The sequence below is a fragment of the Sus scrofa genome, chromosome 4 (assembly GCF_054392235.1).
Source record: "Sus scrofa isolate SSC_HxYL_T2T_F1_AM1 chromosome 4, Sscrofa_HxYL_maternal_Yorkshire_Landrace_v2.0, whole genome shotgun sequence".
Classification (NCBI taxonomy): Eukaryota; Metazoa; Chordata; class Mammalia; order Artiodactyla; family Suidae; genus Sus; species Sus scrofa.
This window is the reverse complement of record NC_139386.1, coordinates 29,004,872-29,032,300: the sequence shown is the minus strand read 5'-3', so window position 1 is coordinate 29,032,300 and position 27,429 is coordinate 29,004,872. Positions and strand designations below refer to the sequence as shown.

At 36.1% G+C, this 27,429-nt stretch overlaps 1 protein-coding gene across 3 annotated transcripts in view; it reads left to right on the top strand.

Annotated features, from left to right (window-relative positions):
* The window catches only part of LOC110260239 (uncharacterized), a 440,837-nt gene that overhangs the window by 5,606 nt on the left and 407,802 nt on the right, over positions 1-27,429 (top strand). The window lies entirely within an intron of this gene.

The window sequence follows — 27,429 nt, the reverse complement described above, 5'->3', positions numbered from 1 at the left end:
TTGCTGCAAATGGCATTATTTTGTTCTTTTTTATGTCTGAGTACTATTCCATTGCATATATGTACCATACCTTCTTTATCCATTCCTCTGTCGATGGACTTTTAGGTTGCTTCCACGTCTTGGCTATTGTGAATAGTGCTGCAGTGAACACTGATGTGCACATATCTTTTTGAATTATGGTTTTCTCTCTAGATAGATGCCCAGGAGAGGGATTACTGGATCATATAGTAGTTCTATTTTTAGTTTTTTGAGGAACCTCCATGCTGTTTTCCATAATGGTTGCACAAATTTACATTCTCTCCAGGAGCATAGGAGAGTTCCTTTTTCTCCACACTCTCTCCAGCATTTAATCATAGATGTATTAATGATGGCCATTCTGACCAATGTGAGGTGGTGCCTCATTGTTGTCTTGATCTGCATTTCTCTAGTAATTAGTGATGTTGAGCATCTTCTCATGTGCCTACTGGCCATCCATATATCTTCTTTAGAGAAATATCTATTTAGGTCTTCTGCCCATTTTTTTGATTGGGTTGTTTGTTGTTATTGTTAAGTTGTATGAGCTGTTTGTATATTTTGGAGATTAGGCCCTTGTCTGCTGCATTGTTCACAAAGATTTTCTGACATTCTCCGGGTTGTCTTTTCATTTTCCTAATGGTTTCCTTTGCTGTGCAAAAACTTTTGAATTTAATTAGGTGACATTGGTTTATTTTTGTCTTTATTGTCATTATTCTAGGAGGTGGCTCAAACAAGGTGTTGCTGTGATTTATGCCAAATGCCGTTTTGCCTGTGTTTTACTCTATGAGTTTTATAGTATTTGGCCTTACATTTAGATCTTTAATACATTTTGAGTTTATTTTTGTGTATGGTATTAAAGAATGTTTTAATTTCATTCTTTTAAATATAGCTGTACAGTTTTCCAAGCAGCACTCAGTGAAGACACTGTCTTTCCTCCACTCTATGCTCTTGCCTCCTTTGTCATAGATTAGTTGACCATAGGTGCTTTGGTTTATTTCTGGGCTTTCTACCATGTTCCATTTATCTATGTTTCTGGTTTATGCTAGTACCATACTGCTTTTATGACTGTAGCTTTGTAGTATAGTCTGAAGTCAGGGAGCCTGATTCCTCCAGCTCCATTTTTCTTTTTCAGGGTTGTTTTGCTATTGTGGGTCTTTCATGTTTTCATACAAATTTTGAAATCTTTTGTTCTAGTTCTGTGAAAAATGACATTGGCAATTTGATAGGGAATGTGTTGAATCTGTAGATTGCCTTGGGTAGTATAGTCATTTGGACAATATTGGTTATTCCAATCCAAGAGCATGGTATATCTTTCCATCTGTGTGTCATCTTTGATTTCTTCCATTAGCATCTTGTAGTTTTCAGGGCACAGATCTTTTGTCTCTTTAAGTAAGTTTATTCTGAGATATTTTATTCTTTTTGATGCAATGGCAAATAGGATTGTTTCTCTAGTTTCTCTTTCTGATCTTTCATTTTTAGTATACAGAAATGCAGTCAATTTCTGTGTGTTAATTTTGTATCCTGCAACTTTACCAAATTTGTTGATGTGCTCTAACAGTTTTCTGGTAGGATCTGAGGATTTTCTGTATATAGGATAGTATTGCTGTGGCTAGGACTTCCAAAACTATGTTAAATAAAAGTCACAAGGACAGAAATTCTTGTCCTGTTCCTGATCTTAGCAAGAATTCTTTCAGTTTTTTTCACCAATGAGAATAGTGTTAGCTGTGGGTTTGTCAGATATGGCCCTTATTTTCCTAACCTTTTTGTATGAATGATCACTTTCAAAATCATATATAATTGTATACATGCAGGACTTAAAAATTATTTTCTGCCTTTTCTATGGCATGTAACAAAGTGATTTAGCAAAAAATTTTCACTCTTATTTTTATTCTCCTAATGACATAAGAGGAAAGTTTGCTAACTAATAGTATATCTTCACAAATATTTCATAGATTGTAGTGCATTTAATTCCCAGTTAAAATAAAGCCAAATTATATATAATTGTCACTATCATTTATTAGAAGTACTTTTTTCATATTTTTAAAGTTTTCTTGAAGTAAAGTTGATTTACAATGTTGTGATAATTTCTACTGTACAACCAAGTTATTCAGTTATACATATACAAAATCCATTATTTTTCAGAGTCTTTTCATTTATAGATTATCACAAAATATTGGGCACAGTTTCCTGTGCTTTACAGAAGGTCCTTGTTTGCTAGTCATTCCTTTTACCACAGTGTGCATGCATATGCCAATCATTGAACACAAACTTATTGTTACCAAAAGGGACAGTTGCTGGGAGGAGAAATGGACTGAGGGTTTAGAATTAGCAGTGCTTTTTGAGGTATAAGAAATTCTGATGCACTTTTAAGGAATTTTGATCAGACAGATTGAACTAATGTATCCAAAATAATTTTGAGGAAAACTTGCACATTTATCATGAATGTTTGTACTCATTAATATGTGTTTCAGGGTTTTCTTGTATTATCTTTCTTTAACCAATGACTAATTATGGGTATACATTAGGTAATAAGGGACCAAGAATGGATGATTTAAAACTAAGTAATGATTAATATCTTCATGATGCCCAGCAGTTCTCTGCTCTGTTATAAATTGACATTGTCTTTATATGGAGGCCCATCCTCTTATTTCTGATAATCACTGTACATTCTTATAGCACTTGCAGTCCCACGCCTCCAAATTTCATTTTAGATATTTTTAAAAGTTTATTAACATTGTATTTTTTTAAATTTTATTTTTGTCTTTAGGGCTGTGGCATATGGAGGTTCCCAGCCTAGGTGTTGAATCTGAGCCATAGCCAGTGGCCTATGCCACAGCCATGGTAAGGCCAGATCTGAGCCTCATCCACAACCTACACTGCAGCTTGTAGCCATGCCTGATCCTTAAACCACTGAGCAAGACCAGGGACTGAACCTGTATCCTCATGGATATTAATCAGGTTCCTAACACAGTGAGCCACAGTGGAAACTCATTTTGAGATTTTTAAAAAATAGACACTGAAACAGATACCATTGTCAACTTTAACATCATGATTCCATATAAGACCTTTGTGACCCATAAGGATTATTATTTGGGAAACGGCCAAATAGAAACTGATATAGGAATAAATTTCCATGTGATTTTTAAGGAAAAAAGAGAATATAGGATGAATAGAAAGATAGGGACTGAAGTTTAAGGCTTACTAAAATTTTGGGGGTGGAAGAAGAAAAAAATAGTAAAGGGTGGAGAACTAAGGAAATATAACAATTACTGAGGGATAACTGTTGAATGAATGGCATTATCTCATTTCATACTGACAATAATCCTAACCTAACTTAAATGAGAAGATTACAGCTCAGAAAGATAAATATTTTGCCCACAGTCACCCAATAAGTGGTAGAGCAATGATGGTATTTCATCTTTCTAGATCAGAGGTAGCAGAAGAGAATCCAAAGAGGGTAACACAGTAAACATTAAAGAAATAATGTTAACACAAAAGTCCTGTGCATTAGATATGGCAGGGAGATAGGTAAAAAGAGAGCTCAGAAAACATCTCTAGAATTGGCAGAGTCCTTGAAGGAGCAGGTCTAGTAACGAGAAAATGCAAAGCCATATTCCGTGGAGTTGAGGGGACTTGTTTTCTCTCTCAACATATGACTTGTGCTTTATGCAAGGTACCTTACTTATTTTTTTTTCTGGTATCCCTAAGGCTTAGCAGGGAATTTTGCTTACAGTAAGCCCCAGGCTAAAGTCTTACAAGTGCATGACTGATGTGAATAATAGGTCAAAAAGGTCTTGAAATAGTCTAGTGGATATTGAAGATCCAAACGGTGATGGCCCTCTGAGGAGTGATCCATGGAAGGACTGATGATTTGAAGATAGTGGTAAATGAAGATAATGTGGATGTAAAATAGTTAAAAACAAAGATTGGTGGCATATGAATCATCAGGGTCTGCTTCTGGAGTCTGAGGAGAAGATTGTGCCTCTCCATTACTCTGGCTCTTCCTATTGTAGCCACTATGACTTGGTAATGCCACCAAAAGCACAGTTTTAGATGAAGTGGGGCACAGAAATTTTGGTCTCTATTAAATTGATGACAACTTATATTTTTAAAGAATTTGTTATATAAAAATGTACTAACAGTAGTAAATTTTTTTTTTTTTTGTCTTTGTCTTCTTAGGTCCACATCTGTGGCATATGGAGGTTCCCAGGCTAGGTGATTAATCAGAGCTGTAGCTGCTGGCCTATGCTACAGCCACAGCAATGCCGGATCTGAGCTGTGTCTGTGATTTACGCTATAGCTCATGGCTATGCCGTATCTTTAACCCACTGAGAAAGGCCAGGATCAAACCCGCAACCTCATGGTTCCTAGTGGGATTTGTTTCCGCTGCGCCATGATGGGAACTCCAACATTTTTTTTTTTTTTTGGTCTTTTTGTCTTTTTAGGGCTCACCTACAGCATATGGAGGTTCCCAGGCTAGGGGGACAATCGGAGCTGTAGCTGCCGGCCTACACCATAGCCACAGCAATGTGGGATCCCAGCAGCATCTGCGACCTGCACCACAGGTCACAACAATGCTGAATTAACCCACTGAGCAAGGCCAGGGATCAAACCTGAGTCCTCATGGATACTAGTCGAGTTTGTTAACCGCCGGGCCGCAGTGGGAACTCCCTACAGTTTTTGATTTAGACATCTTTCCTCTATGTGGAATTTCATATTAACCATAGAAAATAAAGAAGCTTGTTTCAGATATATAGATACTTTTATATGTAAAATTCTAATATTCAGCTTTTATGGCATATAGAAATGTTCTTTCAGTATGTAAAACATTTTGAAAAATTAACATGAAAATATATACACGAAAATATGATCGATACCTTCAGCTTTGCATTGCCACTTACCCAGGTCTGATGGAAGGGTAATTCTTAGATCTTCTCTTTGTTCACATTCAAATTTGACTTAATTTAGAATATTATCAAGTAGAGGAGACTGAATAAAAGGAGACAACACGAATTTGGGGCACAAATGTAAATGATAACATTATATTACAAGATTAATAAACAGCTTCATTTAATTTTAGATTTGGATACACTTAAAATATTGCTATGACTCGAAATAAGTTGTTGAATCTGGGTAACATGGAAATGAATAAGATTATTAGCATCATAACAAAGCCCTGAAATGAAATGTCATTTAGAAAACAGCAGGTTGGTTATATGCCACAGAGGGAAAAAATTAGAAACACAAATGTTCCATCACCACCTTGCTTTTGAAAATGAATAAAAGAAGTGAAATATGTTATCTTGTATTTACTAGATCTTCATTTCCAAAGAACAAATGACAAAAATAGAATCTGGATTTTTATACAGCGGAAAGAGGAGATATTGCTCCCTTTCCATTTTTAATTTGGAATGTCTTCTCTCAATATTTTAATCTAGGATTGCTTCATTTTTGCATTCAAAGTTCAAGTAGACTAATCTAAACCAAAAATTACATCAAAGGAAATCTGCAACAGACAAATGTTGTAGGACTTGAGTTATTATAGTTCAAAAATACTAATCTTCCATTTTTACATACACCAAAAACTTATATTTTTGTTTCAAAAGTAGCAGAGCCAAAAGTTTTTTAGGTTAGGGCTGACTGCAAAGTAAACAAAGTAAAAAACTCAATTACCGACAACCTTACTTTCCAATAACACAAAAATAAAATGTTGCTTTGTAACAAATTATATTGCGTATAGAAAAAAAATCTGTACCATGAAGCACTATCTTTTAAAATAATTTAAATTCCCAATGAACAAGGATATTTTTAGGAATGGAACTCAACAGAACTAAAATCCTTTGAATCTGAATTAAGAGGTAGAATCCGATTGTACCTATGGTAAAGATGGCCTCCTTAGCTTATCAAGCGTTTTAAGTGTCACTGATTACTTTCCTCTTCATAAATCTCTAAACACGTCTCTGGTTTGCTATGGTGTTAGCTGAATTTTTTGATTATTTAGTTTCACTTTATCATTTGAGGACTTACTACACATAACTTTCTTCTTTGACAATTCAATAGCTAGTTCTTGCATCTTTAAACGTAAAAGTCCTGTTCTATTGTCATTTGCTTGCAGTTTTACGCTCAGTATGATTTAGTTAAAGGGATATTTAATACTGTGGCTGATCTGGGTTGTATAAAGTAGGATAGTCAGCTAGTTAAAGCCAATTCAGGTCACACATACTGTTATTAAAGACTTAAATGCTGAACCTGTGTGGTATATACAGTTGTTTTAGAAGTTGCCAAATAGAAGTTACACACCCTATGTGCAACAGACTGGGTGTGGTGTAAGATGGTTGGAGATTTTCAAATTTCCTGGCTTTTTTCCTCCTTTTGGATTACATCAAAACAATTTTCTTCAGCATTGAAGCATCGGGCCAATTCTTATAATTTCCTTTTTTCTTATGATTAAGGGAGAAAAATTAATCCAGAGGAAAAAAAGCTATGGCTCAACCCAAAGTTTGTGCTAAGGATAGAGTGCAATGGCACTAAAATGCCCAAATCTATATTTGTGTGCTTCTTTGGCAAGCAAAATAACAGGGTATGATTATGTTCAGAAAGTTGAAAAATTAGAATATGCTAAATCTGTCCATCTCTCTAATTTTAAGTAGTTGCTTAGTTCTTCCTTCAGTTGTATTTCTGCTTATTTCTGTGGCATCATGAATTTAATTGTTTGTATAATTCTAGCTTTACTTTAAATATACATGTAAGTAATAAGTTTTCTGTTGTAGAGGAAGAGAAGTACATTCTCTTAATTCTTAGACAGTTAGCTCATATTTCTGTTGATTGAACTTAAAATTTATTCATCCCAAATATACGAGTGATTAGATATATCTACTAGCTAGCTAGGTTAATTAACATTTTTGTGACATAAAAATTGGGGCTAGAAATACAAATTATTGATTTGATTTTGATTTTCTCAATTTGCTGATGATTCTGTCTCAATATAGTGCCTTTACTTAGTGATGCTTAAAATAAATTTTGGAGTTCCCATTGAGGATGTGGGTTAGATCCCTGATCTTGCTCAGCGGGTTAAGGATCCAGCATTGGTGCAAGCTGTGGCATAGGTTGCGAATGCGGCTGGGAATCTGTTTTGCTGTGGCTGTGGCACAGGCTGGTGACCACGGCTCTGGTTCAACCCCTAGACTGGGAACTTCCATATGCCATGGGTGTAGCCCTAAAAAGACAAAAAAAAAAAAAAAGTTATTCTTTATTGGAATACCCCATAGCTAGGAAAATCATCCAACCTTACTAACCACTTATAATCTTTAACCTTTCCTAAATTACAGGAATCAACAATGTGTTTTTTGCCAGAACTTAGTACCTTTAGTGAACTAACAATCATCAGAAACAGTCGCATGTGCACTTACTGATAAAATCATCTATTATGATTAAATCAATACATTTGATTTCAAGTAGATTAGACTTGTTATAACTCTGAGTAGAACTCTAGTTATTGAAATTGCTTCTAATGTAGAGTATTGCTTTTCTTATTCAAAAATTAGCCTTCTGACAATATGAGCATCTGAAAAAACATGGACAGAGGAAATAAATAAAAGCATTGTATACTTCAGTGATTCCTCAACAGTCCTTTTGTTCTACAGTAGATACAGCAACCCTTGGTTTATTAGAGGCCATTTACTGTTTTTGTTTTTTTCTTTGTTTTTGTTTATCTGAAGCTTGAGACAGTGTACTACTGCCAGGTTAGCATTGTAGCTACATGTACTGACTAAATCTATAAGCAGGTCTATAAGCAATAGAACAGGGTTAAAATAGAAGGTATTCTACAATGAGGAAAGCAAGAAAGTTGAGTTAACCACGAAAGAAGGATGAGGACCTGGTTGTATATTTTTGGAGATTAGTTACTCTAAACTACTCTTTGAACAAATTTGTAAAAAATGGATAAAATAAAATTTTATGTATAATATATAATATACATTATATATATGATATATAGAATTTTTTTTTCATTGATGAGTTAGTGAAACAGCCAAACCTAAAATCAGAGTAAAGCTTCGATTTGACCCCTAGCATGGGAACTTCCATATGCCGCAGGTGCAGCCCTAAAAAAGCAAACAAAACAAAACAAAAACACAAACAAACAAACAAACAAAAAAAACAAGTGCCAAACCTAGTTTTGTTCTGAGGATTTCTGCTAAATCCTGAAATACTTGGTGTCCTTTTTTGTTTGTTTGTTTTTTCCCCTTTTTGTTTTTAGGGCTCCATTGTGACATAAGGAAGTTCCTAAGCTAGGGGTTGAGTTGGAGCTAGCAGCTGCAGTCCTATACTATGCCCATAGCAACACTGGATCCAAGCTGCATCTGCGACCTGTGCCTTAGCTTACGGAAACATGCTGGATCTTTAACCCACTGAGCAAGGCCAGGGATCAATCCTGCATCCTCAAGGACACTGTGTCACAATCCTTAATCCACTGAGCCACAACAAGAACTCCTGTGTTTCCATTTTGACAACTTCTTGGGACATAGGGGATACTAGTTAACTGAGGATCCACCTCAGGAAGGAAACCTAGTAAGATTCCCTTGTACAAAGCTGAGATGTGTAAGAGTGAAATAAAGACAGAAAAACCAAAGAAATTCTCTAGGCAAATGAAGAATAAATAAAAATTTCCCTGAGAATATGTGAGTATGAGCTGGCTCCTCAAAGGGTCTGAAAAAGCCTCATGTGGAGAGTTTAGCTTAGAATGTTTCCAGTTATAATGCCCTCAAATGACTAGCAGAAACAAATGAAAATTATTTGTAGGCATTCTAACTTCAATATAGGCTTCAACCATATTCTGCAGATAGAATGCAAAGTAACATGAACCCTCATGGTAAAAAAATCATAAAGCTAGAACCTAAGGAGACAAGACATCATAAATGTGAGTCTACAAAACAACTGAAACAATAGACCTCCTAAAACTATAAACATTGGAATTATCGAACAAAATATAGTCATATTTAATATGATTAAAGAAGGAGAAGCTTGAAAATATAAATAGGTAATAAGTAGATTTGAAAAATAATTAAATGGAAATTCCAAAAATTAGTATAATAATTAAAAGCTCAATGAAAAGATTAACTGTCAGATTAGACACAGCAGCAGAGAGAACTGCTGAAGTAATTTCTGAAGAAACTAAATACAGTCCAGAGAGAAATGAAAAATATAATAGAGAAGTTAATAGCTGTGGGGAATGAAGGGAGAAGTTCTAACATACTTTTTATCAGAGTTCTAGAAGGAGATTATAGAACCAATGGGGAAGAGAGTATTCAAAAAGAATTCCTCAAAATTACTGAAAGATCCTAGTCCTTAAATCAGGAAAACCAAGTAAATACTAAACTTAAACTCAGAATTTCTTTATCAGAAATCACATAAAAGAAGCTACTGTGAGGTGATACTTACAATACATATAACCAACAAGTTACTACTAGTTTTTCTCCAGAATGCATATATAACAAATATTGGATGCAAATTCCATCTTTACCACTTCCTATGTGATTTGCTTGGGAGGGTTTCCTAACTTCACTAAGAATAGTTTCCAGGAGTTCCCATCATGGCTCAGTGGTTAATGAATCCGACTAGGAACCATGAAGTTGTGGATTTGATCCCTGGCCTTGCTCAGAGGGTTAAGGATCCGGCGTTGCTGTGAGCTGTGGTGTGGGTCGCAGCCGCGGCTGGGATCCCGAGTTGCTGTGTCTCTGGCGTAGGCTGGTTCCTATGTCTCCGATTAGACCCCTAGCCTGGGAATCTCCATATGTAATGATAAGAACAATAATAGTTTTAAACTCCTAGAATCTTTGTGAGGGTTAAATTAGCTAAAACTTATTTAAAGTTCTCAGTTTGTGGTGAGTATTCAGTATGTTATTTTTCATTTTTATACCCCTTCATTTAAGCCACCATGCCTATTACCACCTATCTGCTTATGTTTTCTTTTCTCTATCTGTTGGACTTGTTTCAAAGCCCTATTTATTTACTTATTTTCAAATTTTTTTTTTTTTAAATGAGCAATCACTGTTCAAAGCCCTACTTAACTGCCACCTCTTCTGGGAAGATTTGCTTGGCTGAACTGAATTATTCTCTCTTCTGGGAATCACATGGCATATTTATACCAATAATTGAGTTCATAGCACTGTATCATGCCTGTATCTTCAAAGGTAGAGATCATATCCAATTGAGTTTATATCCACGATGCCTAATATAGTGTGGGTTTTTTTGTTTGTTTGTTTTGTGTTTTAGTCCTGCACCCATGGCATATGCAAGTTTCCAGGCTAGGGGTCGAATTGGAGCTACAGCTGTAGGCCTAGCCACAGCCATAGCAAAGCGGGATCACGGCTGCGTCTGCTACCTACACCACAGCTCACAGCAATGCCAGATTCCCGAACCACCGAGCAAGGCCAGGGATTGAACCTGCATTTCTGTTCTGATTTTAAGCTCTATTCCTCTTGAACTAGTTATCTCAAAAGATAGCTATAGATCTTTCCCAAAGGTAATTTTTAAAAATAGTTAGTTGAAAACATTTATTACTAATTCAATGGTACTGTAGAAAATTTGGAAGATAATGTAAAAAGCCACATATAATCATATTGTTGCCATGTGGTTTCTGTTATTCTTTGGGTGTTTTTGCTTCTAATTGTTTTAAAAATAAACATTATTTGCATAGGTGTAATTCTAGTGTACAGTTTTTTGTTCTGCTTGTTTTTTTTAAGCATTATGTTTTAGGTATTTCATATCACAGAACATCTATAACCATTAAAAAACTACTTAATTCTTTAAGTATTTAATTATTTATTATATATTTCTGTCTACCTTCCTCTCCTTTCTTGCTTTTATAAATTATGCTGTAATAGACAATTTTATGATAGTATACTTTTATATACATTGGATTAATTTATTGATATATATTCCCCAAAGTGAAATTAATGCTTTATGATAATTCACTTCAGTTATATATGATGCTAAGATTATAACTGTAGGTTTTTTTTTTTTTTTTTTTTTGTCTTTTTTGCTATTTCTTGGGACGCTCCCACGGCATATGGAGGTTCCCAGGCTAGGGGTCGAATGGGAGCTGTAGCCACCGGCCTACGCCAGAGCCATGGCAACGCGGGATCCGAGCCGCGTCTGCAACCTACACCACAGCTCACAGCAATGCCGGATCGTTAACCCACTGAGCAAGGGCAGGGACCGAACCCGCAACCTCATGGTTCCTAGTCGGATTCGTTAACCACTGCGCCACGACGGGAACTCCGATAACTGTAGTATTTAACCAGGTCCATAGTGGAATTGGAAAATGCTGGGGTGGAGGATTAATGGAGAAGAGGTAAGTGTCTTTTCATTAAAACTATATATTCCTCCGGGAGAATTTTTTGCTATTTCATCATATGAGGAATTTTGTTCATTCGTTAAATATTTATTGATTTCCCTAAGCATGGGCACATATAAAAACAATGCTCGCCCTCAAACACCTTGCAGACATGTAAACAAGCAATTAGAATACACAGAAATAGGATTGTAATGGGTGTAAGTACATCTAGGTATTAAGGAATATACAGAAAGAACAATTAAATACATATTGGAGGTTTAAGAAAATTCATTCAGAAAATTCTGTGCCAGTCACTAGAGATATAATCTTGAAGCTCAGGGAGATTCTGATCTAGTGGGAGAGACTGATATATTTAAAAAATAGTTATAGTAGATTTAAAATTCCAAATGAATTTTTAGATAAATATGAAGGTGTGAAATGAAATATTTAGAAATCTGTTTTATGAATCAAAAAGTATATCAATGAACTGAAACATTGAGATTCATCTAGGTAAACTCAGGAATAACAGCTAGTGAGTTGTGTACAGTATGAGTAAGAACAGGAGAAGAAGCAAGTCATACCCTCTTCTCTACATCGTGTCTGTGGTCAAGCCTATATGGGGAAGATGGCAGAAATTCTTACCTTTGAATGAAGACAAAGATGGGTGAATATATTGTATTGGCTCTTTGTGTGTATGTGTTTTAATTTTTTTATTATAGTTGATTTACAGTGTTCTGTCAATTTCTGCTGTACAGACCCGGTTATACATTTATATACATTCTTCTTTTCACCTTAACCTCCATCCTGTTCCATCACAAGTGATTATATATAATTCCCTGTGCAGTATTGGCTCTTTTAATTTCTAAATCAAGACTGAATTTTTATGACCTAAGTGAGCACAAATGATCTCTTCCAAAAAGACATCAGAAGAAATAAAAATGAAGGAACTACCCACGTTTTTATCCAGATAAGGGCAGTATTACTCCAAACTGAACAAAAAGATAATGAGAGATTCTTTTTCATGTTTACCGTCAAGCTTTCATAGTCAAATTACCAGTCGCGGTGGTTAAACACGTAGTCTTAATCACCTGGATGGGCAAAGTCCTGATATAAGTTATAATCTGGTACTCAGAGCCAGCTAAATACGCCACCTCCACCTCTTCATTCTTTTGGAAAAGACCCCCAGGGCTTTTAGGAGGTTACAAAGCTGCGCATCTAGAGACTGCATTTTCTAGCCTCCCTCACAACTATGTATGTGTGTCCATGTGACTAAATTTTGGCTACCTGGTATATGAGAACAATTTAGGCAACTCTGGGTCACTAATTTTAAAAAGGAAACTGATGGCCTTCATAACTATTCTCTTCCCCTTTGCCACTGGCTGTGATTTGATGAGAATTGGAGCAGCTGCCCTGAACACAGAGGTATGGGAACTATGTGTTATAAACAACAGAGTTATCCTGCCAACCCAATCTCTGGATTGTTACATGAGACAGATATAAATTTATATAATTTTATATATGAGAGAGAGACATTTTGTATATATTATATTTTAATATAATAACATTATTTTATTGGGAGGGCCTCTCGTAGTACATTAGCCTAGTCCCTGCTTAGTTCAGGAAGAATAGTGGTGTAAGTCTTAGATATTCCGGGCAAATGGATAAAAGCATAAAAAAATAAGTGAGTTGAGGTAAGTACAATAAGTTTTAGTATGTCTAGAAGGCAGGACATGGGATAGAAATTGATAAGAGTTGAATTTGGAACAACAGGCAGTGTCCAAATCACAAAGAGTTTTGTATACCAAATTTGAATCTTATCCTGTAAGCCATAGGGAACCATTGAAAGTTGTTGAGCAGGGGGCGGGGTTTAAAGAAGATCACATTGGCAATAGTATAGAGGATAAATGACCTTTGTCCCATCATAGTTTTGGATTGTCTATGTCTTTAATTCCCTTCTCTAAAGTTGGATAAGCAAGGACAATCTGGTTTCTCTTCAATTTCGTTGCGCTCATAGAATCCTAGACTGTAGCATTCAGTATGAAAACAAGGGAGCAGAAACACCTTTTCCAGAATCATCATCCTCAACCTGATCTGTTATGAGTGGGTGGGAAGACTGACCCTATTTGGTGGAGCTATGTGTCTTTCCAGCAGTGCTAGCATTCAGAAAATGCTAGGCAATTTCTCCTTTCACATGCAAGCTAAATTTACATCCAAGCTAAGTTTTTTTTAGAGAATTACTTTTCCATCTGTGTTGCTAACAAATCTTCCTTCCTCTGTAGTCATTTCCTCATACTGTGCAACTTTTTCATCATATGCTTGCTGAATCACAGCAGCTTAGTTCCATGAGTTGGGATCTTCAATCTTATTGTATGTACTTCAAGAAGAGCCAGCTTAAGTGTCCCTGGTTTTGTTGCCTGTTGTTCTTTCAGCATATTATATGTGGGATGGTAACAACAAAGTGACTCATACAGGAACTACACTGAATGTTTAACCTTCGTTAGCCAACAAAATGGTGTAATTTATACACACAAATAGAAACCACTCTTCTGGCTTGTAAATCTTTACATTTTAATGTTAGCAATTAAAGATCAGCAGGTTATTACTAAACCTTCTTGCCATTTGCTTTTGTTTTATTATTCTCAGAAGAGAAAATAGGAAAAAAATTCTGGGAAGTTAAGTCCATTATTTCCAAGGGACTATTCTGCACTATACCAGGAGAAAGGACAGCTAAGATGAGTGATATTTTGGCCTTCCCTAATCATATACATTGGTGATATTTACAGTCTTACTGCTCATTACCTCCTTTGAGTGGTGTATCAAAAGCTTAGGGTATCTAGGAGTTCCCATCGTGGCAAAGTGGTTAGCGAATCTGACTAGGAACCATGAGGTTGCAAGTTCGATCCCTGGCCTTGCTCTGTGGGTTAAGGATCCTGCATTGCCGTGAGCTGTGGTGTAGCTTGCAGACGCAGCTCGGATCCCACGTTGCTGTGGCTGTGGTGTAGGTCGGTGGCTACAGCTCCGATTGGACCCCTAGCCTGGGAACCTCCATATGCTGCAGGAGCAGCCCTAGAAAAGGCAAAAAGACAAAAAACAAAAACAAAATACCAAAAAAAACCCGCAAAAGCTTAGGGTATCTAAACTCTTGCCTATAACAGATTCTCTCAACATGTCTTTGCCTCTTAGGATTTTCAGCAGACATTCAATTCATAAAATGAGGATATAGTAAAATTCTACTTAATTGTTAATAGAAACATTCACCAAAACTCAAACAGATTTTTTTTGGCTGTATTTTTTTATTTTATTTTATTTTATTTTTTTAGAGAGAGAGGCAGAGACAAAGCAAGTATAACTATTAGGAGGGATTTTTTTTTTTTCCAAACATTGTCATCTAAACAAGGTCAGTACTAAGTTGCCTGACTATCCTATCAAGACTGGAATGCTGTCCAATGGAAACTGATTATTATAATGATAATCCTGAAATACTTTAAAAAAAAACCCCACTTTCCAAATCATTAAGGAAACATTGATCCATCAGAAAGTATTTATTGATTATCTACTATGTCCTAACAACCAAGTATACTTAGTATTGTTAGCTTTGTTTTAGAGATGAGAAAATTCAGGCACAGTTTCAAAAACCTGCTAAAGGTCACACATAGAAAGTGTTGAAAGAAGAAGTAGTAGTGAAGCTTTTAACTTTATAAAAATTTTCCTCAAAGAACTGACAATCTGGTTGGGTGGGTAAATGAAAAAAATAGAGTAATTAAACCCAAAACCATATGGTCAAGACTGTAGGTATAGTATTTAGAGGATAGAGAGTTTAATGAAGATTGTAACAATTAGGCTTAAAGCAGAATATTGGAATTGAACTAGGTCTTGAGGATCAACTAGAACTTGAATAGGCAAAATGGAGGGAAAAATGCAATTTAGTCATGGAGGAAAAGTCAGAGCAAACTAATAAAGGGGGAAAAGCAGAGTGTAAGTTCAGAATATTTTCATTGTTGCATATATTTAAATTTATTCTTTGAGTTCAGTAACCTCAGCATACCCCATTCCTCACTAGACTTTTACTGTGAAAATCAATTTTAGACTTTTAGAGTTGGAAGTATTTTTAAAAATATGTCATGAAAATTTGGGTACAATGAGGGTTTGTAATTCATAGAAAATTACTGAATCGCTCTATTGCTAATCTGGAATACAGTGTGTTTTCTTCACCATTACATTGCTCTAGGCAGGTGGGGTATGGAGGTGGGAGGGGAGCAAGCCTACAGTACTGGGTATTCTCAAACTGTCTCCTTTCCAAGTACTAAGCAGACCCAATTCTGCTTAGCTTCCCAGACTTCAGGGCTGTCAGATGGAAAGGAAAAACAAGTACATGAAGTTTCTTTTAAGATGCACATGTGGACTGGTGTTTCCTTTCTTGGCTGTTAGAAGGTGTCTTCATTATGGTACAAAGGAGTTTTCTTGATACTGTGGGGGATTTATTGGCACAAGTTATAATGTGCCACAGAGGCACTTTTTTCTCTCTGCAGAGTTATGTCTGATGGGTGACAAAGAAAATACCCAATAGGCTTAGAGGTATATTTTACAGAACCTGAAAAGAAAGGAGTTTGAAGATTGAAAAGGAAGGAGAAAAAAAGAAATGGAGATAAATTTGCTCTTTTACCTAAACCCTGCTCTTATTACAGAAATCATACCGTTAAACAAACAAATCCATAGTTCATAGACATTACCTTTTGGCTAGGAGATGAGAACTATTCTTTTAGTAGACAGATAAGCCAGAAGTTGTAGAAGGAAAGTGAATTTTTTAAAGAACTGCCTGATTCTAGGAGGATTTTTAGAAAGTTGTTCAGTGGATGTTAAAATATACTTGAGCAGTCTAAAAGTAGGAGTGGAACATTCATATCTTCTTTGGTACTTCTTCATGATTCTGCTTACAAATGGATTTAGAGAGCTAGATTAGGTGACTTCTACCTTGCAAATTTTTGATTACATTCAAGTCATTTAAGCAAAGAAATTGGCTGCTAGATATGTATAAGTATTTAATTGAGACGTGTTGGAAGGTCTAGCTTATCAAAACTTATATTAAGTTATTAATATAGTTTAAAGATTGGGCAGAAATTTCAGAAAGAACTCCTAAAGCTTTTGCTAAATGAGAAAGTCATGTCTAAATAAATCTCATTTCCTTGCAATAGTGAAGGGAGGGGACCTTGAGATATTCTGTACTCACACAACCACATAAAGAAAAATGTCTGTCAAGGAGGGCTGTGTCCTTTACTGTGTCTCTGCCTTGCTTTCATATTTTGGGTCATGCATCCCTAAATAAATGAGCAATGAGCCTTCAGGAAATTGGGTTCTCCTGCCATAATAGATACCCCTGAACGGGGCATTGCATGCTATTGCATTATTTATGGAGACTTTACATTCTGATTATCTCTTGTAAAAGCTCTTCATTAAAGAGTCAAAATTTCAAGCAGAAAAAAGTTGTTGTTCAAAGACTTGTTCCTTCCCATATTGGTCTTTTGGGCTCCATTCGTTAGATAGACTCCTATGAGCCAGACGAAATCAAAAATTTTGGGAGTACAGTGGGAATAGATTGATGTAGTCCTCCTTAAATAGTCATTGTCTGGACTTTCAAACTCCTCAGAGACTATCATACCCAGTAATAATTTTATATAATTAGAAGAAAGTTTCCTTTTTATAAAGCTAGACCGCTGCCAGAATTATTGTAATACTTTGAGAGAGAATGTTATAATTGGAAAGGATTTGTGAAATGTTTCCTTTTGAGTCAAGAATCCATTTTAGAAATCACTGGTAGTTCTAGATAAATCAGATTTTCCAATTTATTCATAATGTGGTAGAATCAAATATACTTTTATAGATCTGCAACAGCAAGATTGGTAAGGGAGATGTAACAAGAAACCAATTTCAGATTTTGTTTCTTATTTCTGAAATGGTTTTCTGTCATAACTCTGGAAAACCAGCACCATGAATTTTTCAAATTATCATTAGGCAGCTCTGGCATAATTTATGTTAAGAGGTTTTGGCCTGTTTATGTACCCTGGAATTTGCCAAAATTAGTAATGTGATATTCCATATTTAGCAAACCTATAGAGCAATAAATAAGGACACATGCCTATTGGGGAGTGCTGTTTGTTTAAATTCTTTTTTTTTTTTTTGTGGCATTCATGAAATGCAAGGGACTTCCAACTCAAATTCTGCAATATTAGGCAGCACGTTGTACTCTGAACCAAACCAGATGGTGATCAGCTCTATTTCTATTATCGACTCAATACAGCGATGGTTACCAGACCTTACTTACAACTCTAACATTTGGAACAGATTAACAGCAGTAAGGCTGAAATGAGAAACCTCCATTTTACTAAAAGGTTCAGAACATATCATGCTGTAAAATCAGAAAGACTAGTAAGAAAAATTATGAGGGAAAGAATTCACTGTCTACCTTGGTTTCTCCTTGTAGGATGTGTTATTTCCCTTTTATGAGTGCCCTTTTCAAGGAATTCTAATGTGGAGTGTTGTGAGGATTAGGCTCTGTTAGCTTATCAGCCTCCTGAGGTGCCCCATTATACAACCTGTTATTGAATTTATCTCCATGTAACCATGGACAATCTAGACCTTAGGCATACAATGAGGATTGTTTGCAGTTTGGGAGGGTTTCCTTTGCAAGTCATACACACACACATCCCACATCCCCACCCACACACACTCCGTACAAGTTCAAAGATTCATCTAGCTGCTGAAATCCATGCAATATTTGGGCTGCCCAGGTTTGACCTATGGGTTTCAATAGCTAAAAGCTTTGACTTGTCTGCCAATGCCATGTGATATCTACTTCTCCAGTAGTGTCAGTCGCTTCTATTAGTCAAAGTGATTACCAGGTCTTTTTAAAAAGTTTTATTGAGGTATGGTTGATTTATAGTTTGTATTAACATCATGTTTACAGCAAAGTGGATCAGTTACACATATACGTATGTCATTCTCCCCCCCATAAGTTATTATAGGATAGAGACTAATTCTCCTGCATTATACAGTAGGTCCTTGTTAGTTATCTGTTTTATACATAGTAGTATGTGTATATTAATCCATCCTCCCCATTTCCTAGGTCTATATAAAACCAGATTAAAGCAGTGAATGTTCTTCATGTCTAATTTTGTATACAGGTTAAACCAAGTTGAGGCTATCAGGACAAAATGTAGAAACAGACTTCTGACTGAGTTCAGCTCCCATTTTGTGGTATAGAAAACTGAGGTATTGAGAAATTAGAGGATTTTCCTAAAGATACACAGTTGGCATGATGGGTAGATGTGATGAGGAGGGATGTGAGTGTTGATAATGTATCAGTGTTCTTTTTTTTTTTTTAGGGCCACACCTGCAGCATATGGGGGTTCCCAGGCTAGGGGTCGAATCAGAACTGTAGCTGCTGGCCTACGCCACAGCCACACCAGACTGAGCTGTGTCTATGACCTACACTGCTGGTCATGGCAAAGTCAGGGACCTGAGCGAGGCCAGGGGTCAAACCTGCATCCTCATGGATACTAGTCAGATTCATTTCTGCTGAGCCATGATGGGAGCTCCTCAATATTCTTCTATGACTGTGATTCAGAGACAAAGACAAAAATGTATATCCTCCACTGTCTATACCCAAATGATGGCAGCCTTGCTCTTATTCTGATAAACTGAACAGCTTGACAGAGAAACCCTCCAAAGAGAGGCCACTGCCTTTGCACATTTTTGTTTGTTCTCTATCCAAGATTTTGCTTCAGGGTTGATAGAAAACCCTTTTGCCTATTTTTTCAATCTGATAGGAAATATGAATTCCTCTTTAGGAATGGGCATTTGAAGCTTCTTACAATGTGTATATTAGGGAGTATGAAAACAGTGCTTAGTTCCAGGAGGATAAGAATACCTCACATGTGTCTGCTTGAACTGAATTTTGGGGGTACAGTTGTTAGGAATGCAGCCAGTGGAGTTAGGAGGGACCTGGAGGAGAGTGGCAAGAGGTGAGAGAGAGAACCAGGCAGGGAACAATCATTGCAAATTGCAAGGAGATTTTTCTTTACTCTAAAAGTGGAAGGAACACTTTTAAGTATTTCTAACTGGGAATAGTATTACAGGATTTGCATTTTGAAACTAGATAGCTGTAGTCTAGAAGTAGAATTATGAGAATGAAAACAGTTACAAGGTTATTGTAGTAGACCAGGTGGATGATAACTTTGACCAGCAAGGTTCTTCTAGTCTTTGTTCTTTTCATATCTTTATCTGCCTATAATCATAGTGATATATGTATATCACTACATATATATATATATGAAAATTGATTATACTATATATACTCTTTAAACTCTGATTTTTTAACTTCACGACTTATTGTGAATATTTTTTAACATTAAATTTTAATGGCCACGTAATGTTCCCTCATGGAAGAATATTGTAGTAGTTTACTGAATCATCCCCTATTGATGGATATTTGAGTTTTCAATCTGTCAGTAGACATGGCTGTTATGACTCTCTGAGTAAATACATCTTTGCTCACATGCATTTTCATATTTCATATCTATTTTTTATGTCCATATTTCATTAGGATAACTTCCTGGGATAACTTCCTAGACACTCTTTGGTACATACAGTATTTAAATGCCTTAAACTTTAGAGGGTATTGCTAAATTGTACATGGCCACAATTCAAGTTCCTTTTGCAGTATAGCTCATACCCAGGAAGCTACATGTGAGTTATATGCAAGATCTCAATACTATATGTGCTTTTCTTCCCAAATTTGTTAGTTGTGATTCTCCCTTATAGTGAAAAGTACCTGGTAAATAATCAAAGTACCAATTACCTCTCTTATTCTGGACACTAGAGTTAAAATTTGGAATTGGAAAGAACTTGTGAAATTTTAATTAAGAATCCAATTTTAAAAATCATTGGTAGATCTAACTGTATCAGTTTTCTAATTTATTCATAATGCAATTGAACAGGTAAAAAATTATCCATATGAGACATAAAAACATAATTCTTGGCCCTCAAGCATTTAAAATTTTTAAAAATAGACTAAATTTTTTAGAGTAGTTTAGGTTTACAGAAAACTTAAGCACTTTTATAACAAAAAGGAAAGAGAAAAGAAAAAGAAAAATTTGAGCTATAATTAGATGGATATTTTTGAAATGAAAGAGAATTACTACTTTTCCTTTTTAATCTTTTAAAAGGTAGTATTATAATTGGTTAACATTTGGAAATGCTTACAAGGATCTGCCATTCCATAGTAGTCACAAACATAAGCCTATTCCCATTTGCTTTTGAAACTTAAATCATGGTGAAGCTAAATGGAGCAAGTGACAGAGTAGAAAAAGATGATGTATTTTTTGATTCTTTCTTTCTTTCCTCTCCCCCTTCCCTGCCTTCCTCTTCCCTCTCCTCTCACTTCCCATCTCCTCTCCTCTCCTGTATTCTTCTTTGCTTGATGGAGAAGATCTTGAACATAATGGCTACGAGGGAGTCCTTACTCCAACAGTGGCATTTATGTTTCTAAGAGGTGAACATTATTGCCAACTTGGAACTCTCTCATTTGTGTTTAATACAATTCCTTGTAACATATTTACATGCCACAAACTTACCTGTCAATTCAGACAATGCTCAATTTCAATTTTTTTTCTTACTTCCAACACTATCTTGATAAATACTAGGTACATAGTAGATGCTCAGTAAATGCTTCACTAACTCATTAACCTGGAAGGTAGCTGTTAATAGGTTAAAGAATCTCATTATGGGCTCTTCCTTACTGTGAAGATTAGTAGCAAAATACTCTTTGTTGGTACCAGGAAAGCATATTTAATATCATCAAAGGGATTGCAGGAGCTTAAAATCTTAATTGATATTTTGGCTTGCAGCAACAACTGTTAACATTTCAGTAACTTTTCACCAGTTACTAAAACTTACATTTTCTTAGCTATTCTGTGTTCTCAAAGAGAAAAGAAAAAAAAAAAAAAAAGTCTGGCAGAGCATGCCAGCAAGAAGGAAAAGATAGCCGAAGTTAGATTCTAGCCAAATCATCACATAGGAGCCATGATTCTTTAGGATCTTACAGGTCCCCTTTTAATAGGCCCTTTCCTCTTTTTCCACTTCTAGAATACTAAGACCACTCTGATGTCTCATTAGACAAGAACATTTTTTCTGTTAAATCTTTGTCAACTAACACTTAAGAGGAAGAATTTAGGGCATTACTATTTTCAGGAGTAATTGCGTTTTATTAGGAGGATCTTTATTTATTTTTTTAATTTTTTTAGTCTTTTTGTCTTTTCTAGGGCCGCACCCATGGCATATGGAGGTTCCCAGACTAGGGATCTAATTGGAGCTGTAGCCACCAGCCTACACCACAGCCATAGCAACGTGGGATCTGAGCCACATCTGCAACCCACACCACAGCCCACGGCAACCCCGGATCCTTAACCCGCTGAGCAAGGCCGGGGATCAAACCCACAACCTCATGGTTCCTAGTTGGATTCATTAACCACTGAGCCACGACGGGGAACAATATATAGGGGAGGGGATTTTGGGTAATGACCTACGGGTGCCATTTGGAAAGGGTATATATTTGGAAAAGTACTTTCTTTCCACAGCATAACACACCAGATAGGCTGATGCCTACTTAACAGAACCTATCTCTCCCCTCTCTGAATCAAGGCTTCCTACTATGATCTGCCTTCTGTCCCAGCTATTTTCTTGAAATTTGTGATGATCCAAGTCAAATTCATTGAGTACTTTTTAGCATCTATCCAATTTGACACCTCCTACCTAATGACTTTCCCTTTTGAAACTGTCTTTCCTTGGTTTCAGCATCATTATTCTCTTGGTTCCCTTTTCACCTTTCCCAGTAGATTTTTTTTTTTCCATTTCACCACATTTTCTCTTCTGTCACAATAATGTTGATACTTCTCATATGTAAATAAACCTCCTTTCTATTAGTTATAGATTTTCTCCTTTTTATTTCTTTCATTATTTTGTCTTTAATCATTATCCCAATGCCTACCACTCCATGAGAGTTAATCTAGAGCTTCAGAAGTCCTTCTGGATATTGCTACTTGGATCTTCTTAAAATGTAAATGAAACAAGCCCAACATCAAGTTCATTATCTTCTACTTGAATCTTCTCTTGAATTTTCTCTCTTGGTTAGTGACATCATTTATTCAACAACCCTCTACTCTTAAACCTGCCAGATAACTCATATTTATCACTGAACTCTTGTTTCCATATTTAGTTGGCCGCCAGATTATTTTTTTGGCTTTTCTAAATTAATTCAACTACTTCTCTCAATCCTCAATATGTATCTTTTAGTTTCAACATTTACCTCCCTAACCTATCTTATTGCAAAGACCTGCTAGATATAAACAAAGTGCTTCAGTTGCTCTCCTTCAACAAAGGTGCTTTTGTCATACTGCTGCCAGATATGATCATTTGCCTCTTAATTTAAAATTATGATAGCTTCCTATGCTTATGAGGCAGATTTTTCATTCATTCAGTTAATGTAATGAATTCCTACCATGAGGCTGACACTGAATAAATATTGTTGAGCAAAGAATAATACTCTATATATTTTTTCTCAACTCAGTGATCTAATTCCAATATAATTGTATGAATTTATTTTTTTCTTCCCAACCCATCCTACATGCCTACACATTCCTTCCCATGACTACATCTCCCACTAGTTCTTTCTTTGAAAGGTACTCTCTACTCCAGCTATTTAGGTATATTTTATGTTCTGCTGAGATATTATGCTCTATCATCCTTGTAACGCTTGCTTGTTGGGAGACAATTCTCCACGGACCACTTACATTTCTGCATTTCTTGTGAGCAGAGGCACTTACTGACTTTGTTCTGGATTATCTTTTCCAGAATGTTTGTATGGCAGGCAGTCTTAGATTTTTGATAGTGTCTTCCTCTGTAGCAAAGCTTGTTATAAGAAGAGTTGGGCTCCATAAGCTCAGGGTGTCTCCCTTGTAATGTAGCCCACTGTATGTGCGAATGTTACCCAGCACTTGTTGGGTCATCCATAGGAACTGATATAAGAAAGTGCTAATAGGAGTTCCTGTTATAGCTCAGCAAGTTAAGGACCCAACATTGTCTCTGTGAGGATGTGGTTTCAATTCCTGGCCTTGCTCAGTAGGTTAAGGATCCGGCAGTGGTCACAGGTATGATTTGGATGGTTGTTGCCATGGCTATGGTGTAGACCACAGCTGTGGCTCCAGTGTGACCCCTCGCCAGGGGAACATCCATATGCCACAGGTGCAGCCCTCAAAAGAAAAAAAAAATGCCAATTACCTTGCTATCTTGATAACTGTAATAAAGATCTTTCTATTTGATTCAAGATTTAATGTTTCCTGCCAAAATATATGAAACTGTTGCAAGATAATTTGTTAGTTTGCTAATAGGGTAAAGATCTCAAAGCTTCACAATTCTTGACAGTATTCATCTTTCAAGATCCTGCTTAAATATTTCCTCTTTGATGAAAATTTCACTGATTCTTCCAGGAAAAGTATTTTTGCAGATCTGTGATTTTCTAGAGCATTGCCCTTTATAGTAATTGACATATTATGTAGTGAATATGCTTTCCAAGTCTGTCTCCTTGCTAGATTAATAGCCCTTCAAAATCAGATACTAAGTGCCAATTACCTGATAGCATTTATGAAATGTACTTAAGATATCCAATAAATACTGAAGAATTAATGAATATAATTTTCTTTCTTTTCCTGACTTCATCCTGGTCAGGCTTATCTTCTTTCTAATATCCGAGGTGTTGATAAACTTCTTTAAAATTTCCTTTCAGAAGTTCTTGCGTGGCTCAGCGGAAATGAATCTGCCTAGTATCCATGAGGATGCAGGTTCAATCCCTGGCCTCCCTCAGTGGGTGGAGAATACGGTGTTGCCATGAGCTGTGGCTTAAGTCTCAGATATGACTCAGATCTGGCATTGCTGTGGCTGTGGTGTAGGCCAGCAGCTACAGCTCTGATTTGGCCCCTAGCTTTAGAACCTCTACATGCTGCAGACGTGGCCCTAAAAAGCCAAAAAAAAAAAAAAAAAAACCCTTTCAAAGAAACATTTTCCTACTGTCATTCTATAATCCCTGGAGAAGACGACTTCTTTTACACCCTCTAGCCTAATTAGAAATTTTCCTACCATAGTAATGTATGCTTGCTTGAATTGCTTACCCATTTATGATATAAGGCCACATTCCTAGGAACACAGAAAATACTTTGCTATTGAAATTCCTTGGTTCCAATATTTTATATAAAAGTAGCTTTATCTTACTGTATATGTCTTGGTACCTGAAATTGTCCTGTTAAAATGTTTGCAATTTTTCCTTTTTTTTTTTTTTGTCTTTTTAGGGATGCACCTGTGGCATATGGAAGTTCCAAGGCTATGGATCAAATTGGAGCTGTAGCTGCTGGCCTACACCACAGCCACAGCAATATCAGATCCAAACCGTGTCTGCGACCTACACCACAGCTCACGGCAACACCAGATCCTCAAACCACCTAGCAAGGCCAGGGGTAGAACCTGTGTTCTCATGGGTGTTAGTCAGATTTGTTTCTACTGCATTTTTCCTTTTAACCCTTAAAATGTTATAAACCACAGTTTGATGTTAACTGAAGGTGTTCTTGATTCTTATTTGTGATCTGAGGCATCCCATTATGATCATACTGCTTAGTTGATACTGTTAGTAACTGCTTTTGAGTTTTCTACCATTCAAGCTTTCTATTTTTCAGGTCATATTTTCTATAGTACCAGTTGTTACTTAATTTTCTTTTGGAATTGATCAAAAATAGGGTAAGAAAGGCAAGTATAGGAGAATTGGTGGACAGGGCAATAGAAAGAAACACGTTTGATTAGTAGTCAAGATAATACAAGCCTGGAGTTCCTATTGTGGCTCAACAGGTTAAGAACCCAACTAGGATCCATGAGGATAGTGAATTCAACCCCTGGCCTTGCTCAGTGGGTTAAGGATCCAGCGTTGCCTCAAGCTGCAGTGTAGGTTGCAAATGCAGCTCAGATCTGGCATTGCAGTGGCTGTGGCATAGGCCTGCAGCTGCAACTCTGATTCGACCCCTAGTTCAGGAACTTCATATGCTGCTGGTGTGGCCCTAAAAAGAAAACAACAACAACAACAGCAAAAGATAGTACAAGCCTATGTTTCATTGCACACAAACAACCAAATATCATTGGCATGACTTACTGGTCCAGGTGACTCTTTAGGAAAACTTATCTTCCATACAGTAACTTGACAATTGCACCTATTTGAATCTTGAGGCTGTCTTTTCTCCTCATCTCAGAAGAATACCTCAGCAGGGGAAGAGTGAATGGAAAGTTCATAATTTCTTTAAATTGTACTGTCCAGAGGTAATCATGTGGCCCCATCAAACTACAAAGGCTGAGAATAGTGATAATCATTTCTAATGAGAACAGAACTAAATTTATCCAAATTTTTGAGAAAGGGTTCAATCATGTGGAAGTACAAGAGGAAATTAATATTACTTAGGTACCTACTATAGAAGTTCCTCAGTTTTTTTGACTTATTACATTCTTACATTTCTAGACCAAAATAAATAACAACTGTATGTTGATTAAATGGTTAAAATATATTTGTATAGTTAACAACCTAGTAGCTTTTTGAGGAAAAATAATACACATAGGTAGAAGACATTTTTTATTTTAGTCTTAACCACAGTAATTTACTAACAAGACGTTTTGGCCTCTTGGGCACTGTGCACATCTCAGACATTGGAATCAGATTGAACACCATGACCTTAATTTCCTGTTACATATTGATTTTCACGCTTATTTGCTTTTTGTCCAGCAACTACCAGAACTCAGCTTCACAAAGATACGCTATCACTGAAAGGAGTGTAATGTGATCCTTTGAAGCTGTGAACTACTTTGAGCTAGTAGTTTACACAGTGGCTGACAGATTTCAAATATTACTGTAGGTCCCTTGAAAATTTAAAATATCCCATGCTGCCCTTATAAATGTGCTATAGTTCCCTGGGGTGCCTCAGTGCATGCTTTGGGAAACATGGGGCTGTATTTTTCTTGGTACTATATATAGATCACTTAGTTTTCACAATAGTTTGGAAGGTAGATGTTATTATTCCCAAGTTGGATGAGAAAACTAAGGTTTGAAAAGGACATGAATTTACCCCAGGCCTCCTACTTAATAATTAGAGCAGAGGCTTGAACCCAAGCCTTCTGGCTCCAAACTCCATTGCATCATGTCATGTGTCATGAGATTTGCAGGATTAAGATTTTCACAGCTTCCTCTCCCCATGACCTTTCCTGGGTTTCAAGAAACATTGAAATGACTATTTTTTTAAACATGTGGAAGTGCTTGAAGCTCATGGAAATGATTTTAAGTCATGTCTACATTTTTAGCTTTAAGGCACACCTGCTAGAAAATAAATTCTCTTGAGCAGAGATTAAAGAACTTTAAAATGGTCTTAAAATGGCCCAAGGAAGATTGTTTAAGCTTTGAAATCAAGACAGTGCATTTCTAATTAACTGGTAATTATTTACCATTAATTTTTAATGTGACATTTAGTGTGGACCACGTATCACATTTTTTTTTTTTAGGCTGTCAGAACAGTCCCTAAACTAAACCTTCTTCACCAGCTGTTGCCTAATTCAATATGGTTCATTTTGGAATTTTTCCAATTCTGCCTGCACATAATTTCTAAGTCTCAACAGACCTATGCAAAAATGAACCGTAACTATAATCTTTCATGTTACTCATAGTTCTATTTAATTATCTGAAATACTACCTGATAAATAGTGCAATCAGAAGAATTCCAGTTTAACAGTAACTACTTCCACATCACTTTTCTGTTCTCATCTAATTTGAAACAGGTTTTAGATTACTACCTCTAAATTATGTAAACTCCTAATCAATGATTAATTTAAGAATCTTTAGACTGCTGCCTATTCTTTCTTTCTTTCTTTCTTTCTTTCTTTCTTTCTTTCTTTCTTTCTTTCTTTCTTTCTTTCTTTTTTCTTTCTCTTCTTTCCTAAGGTGTCAATAA